The sequence below is a fragment of the Tachypleus tridentatus genome, chromosome 1, assembly GCF_004210375.1.
Source record: "Tachypleus tridentatus isolate NWPU-2018 chromosome 1, ASM421037v1, whole genome shotgun sequence".
In the NCBI taxonomy this organism is placed as follows: domain Eukaryota; kingdom Metazoa; phylum Arthropoda; class Merostomata; order Xiphosura; family Limulidae; genus Tachypleus; species Tachypleus tridentatus.
In genome coordinates this window covers 87582242-87598163 of record NC_134825.1, presented here as the reverse complement: position 1 = coordinate 87598163, position 15922 = coordinate 87582242, and the positions used below count along the sequence as shown (strand labels likewise).

General features: G+C 32.6%; 1 protein-coding gene across 2 annotated transcripts in view; it reads right to left on the bottom strand.

The window, feature by feature from the left end:
- LOC143254992 (serine/threonine-protein phosphatase 4 regulatory subunit 3A-like) overlaps nt 1–11707 on the bottom strand; it is a 66537-nt gene extending 54830 nt beyond the window's left edge. Inside the window, exon 1 of one of the 2 annotated variants that reach the window (XM_076509953.1) lies at nt 11568–11707. The gene's annotated coding sequence lies outside the window, so the exon portion shown is untranslated. Of the gene's footprint in view, nt 1–5918; nt 6116–11567 lie in introns of those variants that run through there. The other variant, XM_076509961.1, reaches the window with a different exon arrangement.
- Nucleotides 11708–15922: the final 4215 nt, after the last annotated feature.

Below are 15922 nucleotides of genomic sequence, written 5' to 3'. Positions count from 1 at the left end.
TGAGAGATCACGTCTGAGGACACTGATAAATCTTTGTCAGCTTATGCTGCATTTTATATTATTTATAGCCAGAACTGTTAAGTAATGTAATTGAAAAACAGTTTCAAAACATGTTAATAAAAATCAATAAAGTTGAACATGACTAGATATATAAAATAAAGCTTTCTGAACAACAAAGAAAATAATTTTATTTTGAAACAAAATGAAGTACTTTTTGGTTTTCAAAAGTCTGAAACAAATTTTGGAAATTTCATGAAGTAGTTCTATCATTTTTCATGACATAAAAATGGTAGAAAAACTGCTTCAATTCATGTTTACATTTTTCTATACCGAAAATGTATTTCTGACAATACTGACCTTTACTCACACTTTATCCCAATGAAAGTTTTCTTGTTTGCCCATCTGAGCATTGGTATGAATTATAACTTGATTGCTCTAGTCTTTACAGCTCACTGTATCAGCCGTACCAATCTTAATTTTGCAACTATTTTGTTAAGAACAATTTAATTTTGTTGTTCTGTTTGTTCAAAGACCTTTGTCATCACTCAAAAAATTTTGACCTAAACCACTTGCTAAACCAAATGAAGCATTCCAACCAAATGTCAAATAAAGTGACAGCAATTGAAAGTTTCTATTCATAAGGAGAATCTACAAATCAGTTGTTGAAAGATTTTTATTTAAATTAGTTTTATAAAAAAAAATGCTCCTAGATGTATCTTTATTGCATACATAATAATAAACTTTAAATGCATTATGATAAAGACCCACATCATGCTGGCTGAATTATTTAAAATTTGTCACCTCCCAGTTCAACACACATGCTTTCATCAACTGTTTCAAATCTCAGCACTTACATTGGATCACTTTTAACATGTCTAAAATCACTAAATATCAGCTTTTACTGTAAATAAAAAGACATACACTCCTCTGTTAGTTACAGATGCAATGGGCAGTTGATTATGCAAATACCTACTTTCACGATTCTTGTTCTTCAACTATTTGCATCCTACTAAAAATACCTAAAATATCTAGTTTTTCTCATTTAGAAGCAATCATGTTTCTTGAAATACAACCAACTCTAAAGTGACTTCTTGGAACTATGTAAATTCATAAATAACAGGACTGTCAAATGATGAAATTAATTTCTCATAGCTGTCCAATAGGTTAGTTAGTTTGTAAATAGTTGTACATACCTGTTTGTCATTATCTCCAACAATGAGATACACAATTCAAACCACTGATAAAACTGCCCTACACACATACATAAGCATACACACTAGTGGCAGGGTTGATTCAAATCAATCACCACTGAAAATTTAAGATGCTGCTCTTGATGAAAGAGACTGGAAGATCCAGTGAACTGAAGTTGCAAATCCATTAGCCTTACAGAGAATACAGAATGGATAGCATGTATCTTCATCTCAAAAATTTAGATATTCAAGGGAAGTCCACAAATCCAAAGAATAAGAGCCTGACTGCCCATTCCACAGCCTGAAGCTGGATGAAATGTGGTTGAGCTAAGCTTAAAACATGGTGAAAACTTGTACAACCCAAGCAAAGGCTAGATCCCTGAAATGCAGAACCTGAACCCTGTACATGAAATGTGGTGAAAGGCAAAATGAATTCACTAGGAGAATGGGGAGAATTGTCTCAGCAAACTCAAACATGAACATAGGTCTGGTGAATAATACCAAAATTGTGTGAGAAAGGACACCATTGTGGACCTGAAAGAATCAAAGAATGGGTTGAGATAACAAAGTACAACAATCATCCACCAATCTCCCCTTGTCTACTGTTCATATCAAGGTGGAAAAAAAAAACATACTGGGAGGATAATGGAAGTGAAGAATTGAATGAAAAAACCAACTTTGTTACTACAGCCTGAAGTATCCATGGATCCACAGTGAAGAAATACCAGGTGTCCATCAACAGTTGTAATCTCACTCAAATTGACCCCACGCCCATCTACAAAGACACTAAATCCATTGACATTGGTTGGCCTGAATAGAGAAGCCTTGAAACTTAGGTCTGAATCTATTGAGCTGCTATAGCCAAAAAAGACCTAGAGGTAGAAAAAAAAAAAAAGGAAATTGGTGACATCAATTCATGATACAAACAACTCTGGGACACCCACAAACACTAACTGATGATAAAAAAAAAACAAAGAATTTCTAAAGGAACAAAAGTCAATGTAACCAAGATAAAAGTCAGCAGAAGATCCCACTCATTGAGACCACTGATGAGCTGCCAACAATTTCTTTTTGGGGGAAAACATCACAGAGCAAGAGTTAGCATCAAACAAATACAAGAAAATATAATTGGTTCAAAGTGATCACATTAACCATCCTGGAACCCCATATATCCAAAAAGAAATTTTAGTCTGTAGAATCAAAATATACATCCACAAGGAGGTGAAAAGTCAAAGCAAGCAAACAAGAGTAAAAGCAATAAATTTCCCAGCATGATCCAGGAATTTCAGGTGACAAAAGAAAACTAAACAGTACCTCCTCCAACATTTCCACCAGCAAGGGAGGAGAAGACTCAAAGTTCACAGAGAAAATCTCCAAAATCTTACAAACTAAAGTGACTAATTGAAGAAAAGGACTAGAAGGTGTTTAATCCACGTTGGACTTTTGAGAAGTTGACAAAAGTAAATTCTACACAGAATAATTAAGATCATGAAAAAACAACTTCAAAAGCCCCAGGAAAAACATATATACACACACACCAGAGCCAAATATATGTCTCCATCTCCCAACAGTTCAAAACCCAAACAGCATTAACTGAGAATGACCACCCTCAACTGCAGAGAGATGCTAAATAACAAAGGAGGAACAGGAGAAGTCAGATTAGCCACCTTGCTGACAATAATAATATGGAAATTCAAACCCACAAACATCACATTTTTTTTGTAAATGAAATTATACTGAAATCCACAAGACAATACAAAAATTGCAGTCCATAATGGAATAAGGTGCAGAACTTTGTTAAGAGAAAACCATGACTAAGGCTTTGTTGAGAAAAAAATATTTTATTATCCGAGTAAAGTGTTTACATATAGTACTAGGATAGAGGGCACATTGACTTAAGTGGAAAGATTTGCAAATCAGATATTTCCAAGGGCATTTAAGTTGGGATATAAAAGATTAAAGCATGCAAGACCAATACTTAGATAGACAAAACCAATGTCAAGGAATAACTATAGTGTCAGCAGATGGTAAGCATGTTTTGGAAAATCTGATTTTTTGTGTACAAAAGACTTGTAATGCTTACTAAAAGCTAGCCAAATTTTGCAAAGATACACAAGACATTAAAAGCTATAGTATGTAAACCAATGGATGTTTTGTAGTTATAAGGTCAGCCACATCAATCAACCCAGTAAAGTTATAGAAGCAGTACTCTGTTATTAGTAATAAAGCCAACAGAATTTATGGTGTATTTATAAACATATTAATTCCAAAACTCAAAACCAAAAGGAATCCTCAATAGCTGCAGTTGTTGAAATTCTTTTAGGCAGACTTAAAGTAAATTAATCTACAAGACTTTTCCTTTTTGCTATATTTTTGTGTGATAACACTAAAATGTGTGGGTTGCACATATAGTCAATTCAAATTTATTATTCATCTTGACCTCTACCAGCCTACCATCAAATTGAAATTATTTTAGGCAAGATTAGAGCAAATAAATCTATGAGACCTTGGACATGGTCAAATATATTGATCAAAAGAATGACTTACCAAATTCAAAATTGTAATTAGATCTCAAATCAGATATGTAAGTTGAAATTTGCACTTAAAAAAGGCCATTCTATAAGGCTGTGGAGAAAAAGACAATTATCTCTATACAAATCACTAGTTAGGCCTCACAATTCTCTATACAGGTTTGATTTCCTTATCTAAAAATATATCCTTGTTAGACAGGGTTCATAGGAAGGCTACTAGGAGGATTCAAGGAATATAACACTATGTAACACACATTTGTTCCTGGATAGTATGCATTATTTTTTAATTTCTTATGTTGTAAAGTACAGAAAATGGCCATTATTCCCTTCATACTTTGCTTTTGTGACCTGAATAATGAAATTTAGAAATTAACCTATTTTCTATGTAAAAATGGGCACATTTGCACATTTTCATTTACATAAGGTCTGAATAAAACAACATGAATCAAGATTTACATGTATTTATACTAAAGTTATATAAAAATTAACAAAAATGTTTAGAAGTGAGTAGTTTTTGAGATTTGTGACTGTAATGTAAATCATTTTGACATTTCAATCCCCAAATATAGTCTCTCATCATGTTTCTGTTATACACTCCCAGGTCACAAAAATAAAGTTTGAAAAGAAAAATAGGACTTTACCATTTACTTTAGGCATAAACAATTGAAAAAAAAAAAAAAATTCTGTTACATAGTGTAATGGTTACCTTATAGGGATAAATAAAGATTTCTTTAACTTTTTTCCCCTTGAGAAAAGGAGTAGAGGTGCTCTTAAAATTTACAAGATTGTCTGGAAGATCAGTAAGATAAAAGCCTATGTTTTCTTTTCACAATATTTTGAAAACACAGGATTGAAGTTTACAAGACTATTTGGTAGTATCAATGGGATAAAGACATTCGATATCTTTGAACTGTATTTTGAAAAACAACAAGACAAGAAGGACACAAATTCTAAGATACTGAAAAAACTTTTTAAGCTTCAGTTAACAAAAATTAATACAGAAGAAATACTGACTATAATTCCAAATTTTCTAGGTATATCTGCATAAAATGTAGAATGCTTTAGGTAAAATATAGAAGTCTGCTGTACACAAAAATCTGATGCATTATAAATATATTTGTATTTAAGCCAAATATCTGTGAATTAATGGCATTAGTCTGACTTAGACTCTGAGAAGTCATAATGAGCAAGGTGATCATATGAAAATTAAAAGTGCTTTTGTTCTTAGTAGTTTTTATACTGCATAACTTCCACAGCTTCCAAATTGCATGTTTCCAGTATCTATCTACTATTTACAATATTCTACCATAACCTGTTGCTAGATCATCAGTGTAGAGTAAAATAAATAGTTGATAACACTAACATCAAATACATGGTACCATAATGAATAGCACTCTCTTAAAGGTTGTGGCATATGCACTTGAACCCCATCTTTTGCAAGAAGGGCTAAAACAGCTTTATTTGTCTCATTATTTGTGGCATGAGTTGCTGTTGCAAGTAATGGAGGTTGGCTTTTCACAAACTCTAAGAATGGAATTGATTATTTTGTGAAAAATACACTTCTCGGTTTCTGAATGGTGGATGTATAGAGATAACTTTTAAGAACCATATTGACCCTTGTTGTCTATCAGCTGTTCTTGAAAGTTGGTTAAATAGACAAAAAAAAATATTTAAGACTTTCCTTACAACATATACAAATAAATTAAGATAGAGGATAAGTTTGTAACAAAAAGTGGGCTGAAAGCTTATGAATTAAATTATATCTATAAGGTTGGCAGAAAATATGAATTAGTTGATGCCTCTGACAGAAAAGAGAAAATACATCATTTTCTGCAGCAAACTTAAGTATTTGATATTAACTGGAATAACAACAAGCAGGTAAGATACGCAGTACCTACATTGAGAGAGATTACTAAAGAGATGCCAACCATTACGATTTGAGCATAATCATTACGACTATATCCTCATACAGACAAATATTATGACTTGTTACAACTCCCAAATTATTATATATTACATAGGCCTATAAAATAAAGTGATAAATTTGTTCCTCCTGGACTTGAAAGGGGTAAAAAAAAATTTCTAGTGAGATACAAATAAATTTTGATAATAAATAAAAAACACAGTCCAAATGGCTACTTGCAATAATCATGTTTGTGCTTGAAATAATAAAAAATATTTCTTTGCCGACACATACCAATAGTTTGAGTGCAGTGCTTCTCCATACTGGGTATGTGGGGGAATCCATAGTTACGTCATCAGTGCTTGTCAGCCAATCAGCTCGCATAGATGGGCATTTCTCATTTTCTAAGCAGCATAGAAACACTAATGCGATTGTTCACAAAATGGAAAAAAAAAGGCCTTGTTCACCAGATTGTCTTGTTTCTGGCAAATCTAAAAAGACTAAAACTGTGAATCAAAAATTTAGGAAAGAGTACAGTGCAAACTATTCAGTCATTGCATCAAAAGTCAGTGACAGTCATGGGTTTTGTACAGTTTGTCACATGGATTTTTCTGTGGCGCATGGCAGGATAAACGATTGTTCCAGACATACAAAATCGGCATCTCACCAACAAAAGGCTGAGGCGAAGACAAAAATGATGCAGATAACGACATTTATGAGTAAGAATTCAGAATATGAAACCATAAATGCAGAAGTGATGTTCACGCAATTCGTCATTGCTCATAATTTACCCCTAGCTGTAGCCGATCATGCAGGACATCTATTCAGAAAAATGTTCCCACACTCTGATATAGCGAAAAAATATGGCTGTGCTAGAACCAAAACTACAGTTTAGAGACATTGGTCAGGCCTAGTAGCTGCAAATGATAAAGGGATCTGTCTACAATCATTAAGCTCAGTCATTTGAAATAGTTGGGATCTCTGTTACTATTAAGACACTTTAATTTTCAAGAAATTATTTCCATAACTCTGTTTTCATATGATCTTAACAAATTCTTAAAATCACAAAATGTATTCTCATCCAACACATTACATATTTTAGTATAAAAATTGCTATTTCAAATATTGTTCTCAATACTGAATAGTTTTAATTGGAAATGTAGTTGTATAAGAGAATGAAAATGCTAATGAACAAGGATCTGAGACTTCTAGCTACTCTTATACACAAAAATAGTCTCCATCACAAGAGAATTTAAAAAAATAAACTAATTTGTTTAAGAATGATACATAAAAGGCATTACAAAGATAAACACACAATTATTACTCAGAATCAAGAATACAAATATAAATCTTCGAATAAATTTCAAAATGTTAAACTTATTTTCCTAGTTCTTTTTTTTTTTTTTTTTTTAATGAGTTTGCCATTGTACCTTTCAAAAGCATCAACTGCAAAGGAAATGGCTCTGGAAACCATACCAAGTTTAACATAATTTCATCTTACTTTTTCCCCCATTGAACATATAAACTACCCTACAAAAACTCTGAAGCAACAAAAGCCCAAATCAACTGTAGTACCATTAGACTGTTGTAATACATTTCTAAATAACACTCAACAAATACATAATCATGCATCTTGATTTAAATGCATACTTGTAAGCTACCTTTCATAAGAAGAACACTTTTATACTAAGTTTAAGCACCATCACCCTAAACTTCATTACCAGGTTATCCCATTTCCTACTACAGTATACAGTATATACCTCTAAAATATTCATCCAAAACCCTTATAAAAACTCTTTAGTGCCAAAGCTCATAAAACACCTAAAGGCAAACTTTTCTGTACATCAACTACCCTATTAATAAAATACTATTGCTTTAACTGTCTATTTCTCATATCTTGAACTTTTGTCCTCTAACTGCCTCTAGTTTTTAAATGAAAATGCTCCCTAGATTTATGGTCTATTAGCTTTAACAATCTTAACCATAATCATGTCCTCCTGAGCCTTCCTCACCAGCAAACAATGTAAAATATATTTTAAACTATCCCTTTATGTAAGTATTTAAAACCTGGAATCATCATGGAAGCTATTCTTTGAACCCTCTCCAACAACTCAACATCCTTTCTGAAGTAAGATGTCTGAAACTTAACACATATAGAATGAGCTAATTATCTTCTTCAACTTGTACTCATTTTTATATAAACCATATATTTTTTAAAACTACCTAACAAACATTTTAATACTATGTCCAGATCATTTTCCTCGAGGTTTTCCTCTGAAAGGTTATAACAATAATGTTGCAGTAATCAAGATGCACACAATCATAATTTTATGAAAATGAAAAGACATCTGACAAGTATTAGCCAAACAGTCCAAGTACTTCTGCAAAATTACAGCATCTTTCATCCATTTTGAAATTCTCAACTTAAATTAGCTGCAAATATAACCATTTGTCTAAAGTAAAGTTTGATTCCACAGTTTGCATCCACTCTTCTTGCCAATTAAATTGCTTGTGAATTTAACCAAGTTACTGGTTATTTCTGTGTCAATGTCACTGATGAGAATGCAAGTAACAAAGAAACTAGCAGAGAGCTCTTAGATAAATCATCTGTTAATATTAATCTACAGCAAGTTCACTTTATTTATAACAATTTTATAACTTTCAAGAAAAGGACAACAACGGATTCTTCTGTTTATGAAGCTGTCCTCATGCACACATCTTTGTGAAATGTAAAAATTTAAAGCTACCCTTTATTTTCAGAAAAATATTGATTCTCCTATTAAACTTCTGTAAAGTGCTGGCTTTCACTACTGCTATCAGTAACTCATTCCATAAATGAATCAACTTGTTAGAAAAACTGTCTTATATGTAGCCTAGCCTGTCTTTTCCAAATCTTAAACTTGTGTTTATCATCTTATGATCATCAGATTAGCACGAAAAATCAGAGGTTTTTGAATAAACTGGTAACCTTCAATAAAATCACCTTTCATTTTTAATTTAAAAAAGTAGCACAAAAGAGTGCCTAATCATTCCTGTATGATAGCCTTTCCATCTATAAAATTACTCTTACAGTCCTCTTTAATTTTCCCTTAATTTAACAAGCTATCTTCTGTCCCACCAGAAATAAAGTATGTTGGAAGGAGCATGTGTTTATTTGTTTATAGTTAAACACAAAGTTACATAATGTACTATCCATGCTCTGCCCATCACGGGTATTAAAACCTGATTTCTAGCAGTGCGAATCAACAGACACACAGCTTTGCCACTGAAAAACAATAACCATAGCCTAACTAGTTCTTGCTATATGCTAAGATTTTAAAAAATTAAATATTTTATTAATTTTCAGAAAGCCAATTCTGAAGCCACGAGAAAAAAATATATCTTTAATAAATTGACATTAAAGACAAATGTGAGACATATTTGTAATTTTTTTTAAACAATAAATAATTCAAGATGGTTATGTTCCCCAAAAAAAAAGAAATGAAGAAGAGAAGATCTAAGTGGCTTTAAACTACAGGTTTGAATATCTAAAACTGACAGACAGGATGAAAACTATACAGAAATATAGAAAAGCTACAAATCTGTTAATGAAAAACATTTAAAAATATAAAGAACTTGTAAAAGATAGCTAATTGGTAATGTTGAAACTAATAGCAAGGTGTTTTTAAGTATTTAAAAGGTAAAAAAAAATGTTGAAAGCATGACTGGATTCTTCACAAGATGTCAAAAGCAAGAGATTGCCACATCTACCTTCAAGAAAAATTCAATTCCACCATTCATAGTTCAGGAAATTACTAATTCTCCCCTCAAGCTCTTGTAAAGTGATGGCCTCCACTCCTCAACTACTGGATGCATAATTAGAAAATTAGATATGCTTACTGATAATATTAAGCTCTTAGGTAATACCAGTTCATAGACATAATGAAGCTGTTGAGGTACTACAGAATAAATTAAATCAATTGGTAAGTATATTGGTTGGCAAATGACCTTTATTTATATTATGTGCAAGACAATGCATTTGGGTTACAATAACTTGAGTCACATATTTTAATATAGATGATACCCACTAAACAGTGGCAGAAAATCATTCAAAACAGTTTTGGTTTATATATTAATTTACCAAATCACTAGTCCATTCAAACTAGTGCTTATAAAATAGTCATACACAAATTACTTTCCTCTCTCTCTCTCTCTCTCTTAAATAATCGAGAAATTGACACTTCACCATTTAATGGATAAGATTAAGCCTAGCAATTCAGCTGAATTTTTTCTTACTCAAAAAGAGCTTAAGCAGTCCTAAAGTTTCACTCTATGTTTCAATGTAAATTACACCTTGTGCAATACGTTTATGTATTGTATATGGTAAAAAGAAAATCAATTACCTTTAAATGCCAAATGATCAAAGCTCTTTTATGTGTTAGTTCTACTACTGACCATTAAAAAAAACACCTTTATTTTCCTTTCAATTCTTCAAGTTTGTCAATATCAAATTCCGAGTTCAAGATGACCAAAAGTTCTTTTAAAAATGAACATTACATGAGTGTAGTAGCAGTTTACATTGTTACCTGTGATAAAGTCCATAGTATGGAGCACAGAGTGGTCCATAACTTTGTATTTACTTTCTTATTTTGTGCATATGATATAGCAAAATATTTATGTGAAGCACAAAGCTACACAATGGGCTATATGTTGTGTCCAGTACAGGTATCTAAACCCTAATTTTATGGTCACAAACTCCGACTTACAGTTGAGTCACTGGAATGCATGTTAGATCATGAATGAACATGCATATTTCCACAGCATGCAATTCTTATATTTATGATCCATTTGTGCATTTAATAAAGCAGAGTTTTGGCAATAGCTTTGTAGCACATAACTTTTTTCACACTTTTTTTATCACTTACTTTAGCAATAACTTTGAGTATATGCAACTACAAATGAATTAATTCCCAAGTGGAATAAAAAGTTTTCAAAACAATACCACGTTCAAACTTTCAGATGTTTTCAATATAGAATAATAATGGACCAATTTTTAGAAGATATATACCATGGAATACAAAACAAAAACTACCACTTAAGAAATAGAATCACTAAGTATGAATAGATGGTGTATTAATAACAAAAACTCATTAAGCTTCATTGACAATTCACAGATAAAATATGCTAACCTTTGCCTGGTTTATAATGTCACTATGTAGTAAATCAACCAATAACAAAGTATCACTGTAAATGTTAAAACTACTGCTACATTACAAAACAATATATGTTATTTCTATACTATATCATACACCTTATCCAATGTGCAAGGCTGGGTAAGTCATTATCAATATCATTATCACAAAGAGATTCCACAATTCTTGAACTGTAAATTTCAAGCTTTTCATTACCCTTGTAAGTTAACTGTAAAAACGTTATCATACAAAGTTAACATAAAATGCAGATTTCATGTCGAAATGATTTAAGTTAATGTGGTTTTGTTTAGTTTCAGGATTGTAACATTATTTGTATTACAAAATTTACTTCGAGTAGGCCTAGTTTAACATCCACAGACAAGCTCGGTCAAATATAATAAAAGTCACGACTCGCTACTGCATTATAAAAATGCTAAAACATTAAATAATGATCTGTCTCTCAACTTGAAAGTAATAACACTATACAAACTACAGCCTACATTGCTGCTTGTGCTAACCTGGCTACAGTAACTTTTGTTAAACAAGTTTTAACTTCTATTTACTGAAAATATACATTATTTATACTCTACTGTATACAGTAACACTAACAAACACAATCAATGACACTACTGTCTACAATACATTCGATAACCCTTGTCACAAAACTGATATCCTCCTTGTTTATTTTAATTTAACAATAATTATTTGTACGGCTTCTGTTAGATGAATTAACACTAGATTTGTGTTTATTAAAAGCATTTTGTTAACTTACCATTAACTTAAAAGTTATCTCACATTACCAAACGACACAACGCCATCTTGATATTAGCAAACATACACGGGGTTTACACTAGTAAGTCCAGTCTATGGCGCCAATTTTGAAATAGAAAACTAAAATAATATTTACTCAACAACATTAGAAATAAAATTAGAGCAGAAATTAAACAGCTAAAACAAGAAAAATGAGACAACTTCTGCTCCCAACTAAACGAACAAACCGACCCTAGAAAGTTCTGGCTACACTTAAAAAGATTCACAAAAGAACCCACGACAAGAAAATACCCAACACTGGAATATAACACATTAACACAAACCAACAAAGGAAAAGCAGAAGCCTTCAAACATCGATTACAAAACACATTTAAAACACCTAATGACACGGACATGAACAACTACTACTACAATAATATAAAAACAACCACGTAACAAATAACATAGAATTATAAAAACACACTTTCCAGTCAACATTATAAACAGCAACACTAATAATACGCATGGCTACAATACCCAACTACTCACCAAAAAAATCAAACTAAATGAACTTGAACAAGTAATCAAAAATTCAAAACAAAGCACCCAGGGATGATGGAATACAAATAATTCTCAGAAAAGGCACTCCAAAATTATTCGACCACCTATTAGCCATATTTAACTTATCTCTATACTCTGGAAATATCCAAGTTTCTTGGAAGCAAGCTAATATTTTAATGTTCCACAAAGAAGGAAAACCAGCCAATGAACCAGACAATTATCGACCAGTCAGCCTGACCAGCTGTGTAGGCAAAATTCTTGAAAGAATAATAAACAATAGACTCTTCACATTTTTGGAGATTAATTCAAAATTACCAGAAGAACAAAACGGATTTAGAAAAGATAGACAAACAACAGATCACTTAATTAGATTAACTAAAACAATAATAAACAGCTTTAATTAAAAAGAATGCACTGTCGCCTGCTTCCTCGATATTGAGAAAGCATTCGACACTGTATGGCACAATGGTCTTCGGTTCCGTTTGTATGAAATGGGACAACCGCGTGAAATTATTCGTTGGTTATCCAACTTTTTGGAAAACAGAAAATGTAGAATAAACGTAGAGGGAACTTTCTCGGAGTTCTTCACTCCAGAAGCTGGCGTCCCTCAAGGAGGGGTGGTTAGCCCTATTCTCTTCATCATGTATGTAAATAATATGCCACTCAAAGACCCAAACCATGGATACGCGTCACGGTTCGCCGATGATGTAGCAATCTGGAAAAGTGCCCCTACACCAGAAATAGCAGCCTCTAACTTACAACCACAACTAAATAGATTATGTGAATATTGCGAAAAATATAGAATTAAAATAAATACTGCAAAGACACAATTGGTAATATTTTCAAAATCAACAAAACATCAAAAAGTTCAACCCCAGATCTACATGAACGGAAAGCTTCTCCAAACTGCTACATCTGCAAAATTTTTAGGGTTAACATATGATTCGAAACTTACATGTATAAAACATATAAGTAACATAAAAAACTAAAATTTGGCGAAGAATAAACTATGCTAGGAGTCTAACTGGTAAAAACTACGGAACAATACCAGAAAACATCATTAAAATATACAAGACATATATTAGGCCTGTAATAGACTATGCAGCTCCTGCATGGATCAATATAAGTGAAAAACAATTACATACTAAACTCCAAACATTACAGAATACATCAATTACAACAGCATACAGAGTACCTAAAACCACTTCCTCAAAGTTCATGCACAATTATTCAAATACACAAACAATACCAGATAGACTTCTACATAGTACAATAAAATATTTTGATAAAAATTGCCGAAAAAATGAGTTGTTATGCGAATTAGACAGATATTGCATGTATTATGAAGAGAGACCTAAACACCTCTCTCGTTAAATTTGTACATCAGATCATTAAGATAAAATCATTTATAATAACAATAGTAATAATAAAATAGAGCTAAAACAAAACAGGCCACCTACGTTCTAGACTTATTAAAAAAATATATATATAAATGGACATTGCCCTGAAAAGGACCAGTTTAAAGTTGATATTATTACAAGTTAATCAATTCATCCCAACAATGTAATGGAAGGATGAAGAGGTCTGGTGTACCTGACCATCCTGGGTATACAAAATATATATACCCAAACACCAGAGAGAGAGAGAGAGAGAGATTACTCACCACAGATTTCACAGTACCAAAATTCACAAACTCAACATTTTTACATTATTATGCGCACCCATTTCGAGTGAAAAATAGGGTAATGACTGCTCGTTCTGTTACGTTAATAAAATTTTGTACACAAATTATTGTTAACAGAAACAGAACGCCGTATCATACACGATGTTGATGAGGCTGAGTACCTCTCACCATTAAATTTCCACGTTTGAAATAAGACCACCTGCACTAGACATTAAAATTATATTACCAAGAGTTAGTTATCATAGTTTAATTTAAAAAAGGGAATTTTGTGTACAAAGACGCGTTGTTAAACATCTGTTGTGAACAAGTGTAATTTGATTTTAGAATTGTTTGTTATCTTACACAATCAAATTAAGAAAACACTGCAGTATGAATTGTTTGCAAATATTTGTGACTAAACGAAAAATTTAAAATTACACTGGATAAAACTAGCATTATATTCAAGGACACAACCATGAAAAGCCATAGAAGCTGAATTAGTGTTCTGTGTTAGACAATACTACCAGTACCATTTGACAGTCCTCAAATCATTAATTCAGGAAGGAGAAAGAAGTTGAAAATGTACTTAACCATTTCCGGTTAAGGACCTAAAAACCCGGAACAGAACGTGAAAAGTCTGTCCATTAACTTAATATTTCGTGATCTCTTCCCCATCATATCATTATATCCACAGAAAAATTCAAATAAGCACTTTATAGGTTTATTCAATTCACCAGATGCACGTATATCAAACAGGTGAAATAAACTAACGATCACATAATTCAGTTTTATAAAGCAAAGAAAAAAAGTCGCGTTTTAATTTACACATTATATCAGAAATAAAATTATACTGATGATCAAACAGAACTTAACTTAGGATGTAAAGGATACAGGAACCTCAAAACTACCTTCATTTATAGGAGAAAAGAGTGACTAAGAATGTACCTCTCTCTTTTGAACAGCCCGGAGGTTAAGGCACTCGACTCGAAATTCGAGTGTTGCGGGTTCGAATTCCCGTCACACTAAATACGTTCGCCCTCCCAGTTTGTTTTTGGAATTTCGCACAAAGCTACTCGAGGGCTATCTGTGCTAACCGTCCCTAATTTAGCAGTGTAAGACTAGAGGGAAGGCAGCTAGTCATCAACACCCACCGCCAACTCTTGGGCTACTCTTTTACCGACGAATAGTGGGATTGACCGTCACTTTATATAACGCCCCCACGGCTGAGAGGGCGAGCATATTTGGCGCGACGCGGGCGCGAACCCGCGACTCTCGTATTACGAGTCGCACGCCTTACGCGCTGGGCCATGCCAGGCCCGTATAATTCTATATTATTGACAAATTATTTTTGTAATTTTGAATGTTAATAAGGTAACAGCATAGCTAATTAAGCATCTATTTGTTTCAACTATTATTACTACATTGTGCATCCTATATGTGTGTATGTTGTATATATTAAACACAAAATAATTTTTCAGTTGCTAGGGTGTCCTTACAAGATAGTTGAATGTAGCCACAATCAACAAATCCTGTGTATTTCTTCGTAACTGGGTTGAAAACAACTTCCTTGTTGATTGCCATGGCATCAAAAAGGAGCATACAGTCTCTATTATCCTTGTTAATTTTCTTCAAGTGATTCAAAGTCTCTTTGAGAAAACCAGGCTCACAATTGATACTGGAATACCACTGTCTAATTGTTGTCACATGCGGTGGTGTGAGGTAGCTTCGTAGAAATTCATATGCTTGTGAGTAACAAAAATGAACTGTGATTGCAAATTGCTTAAGATGATCTGAGTAACGCATTCCCTTGGTATCAGTCTCACATGTTTTCAGTTCATTCTCAATAAGATCCAGAGTTTTATCACTGAAGTTTAGTGACATGAAATCAACTTGTGCTTTAGTGAGAAAATTCTTTTCTTTAAGGATTTGTAGTAGTTTTGCGATATATTCAGTTTTCATTTTCATTTTTTTGCTTGCATACACTCAAATCGTTTTATGTTTTTTTAGCTTGTCCTTAGCTGCTTCAAGCTGATCTTTCACTGGGACAGTTGAACAATATAAATGCTCGACATTTGATGTCTTTTTCTTCCTCTTGGCACGTACTGGGAATGTTTCCTTGATTTCAGGAGCTCATTTTCTTGGAGGTTGTCTAC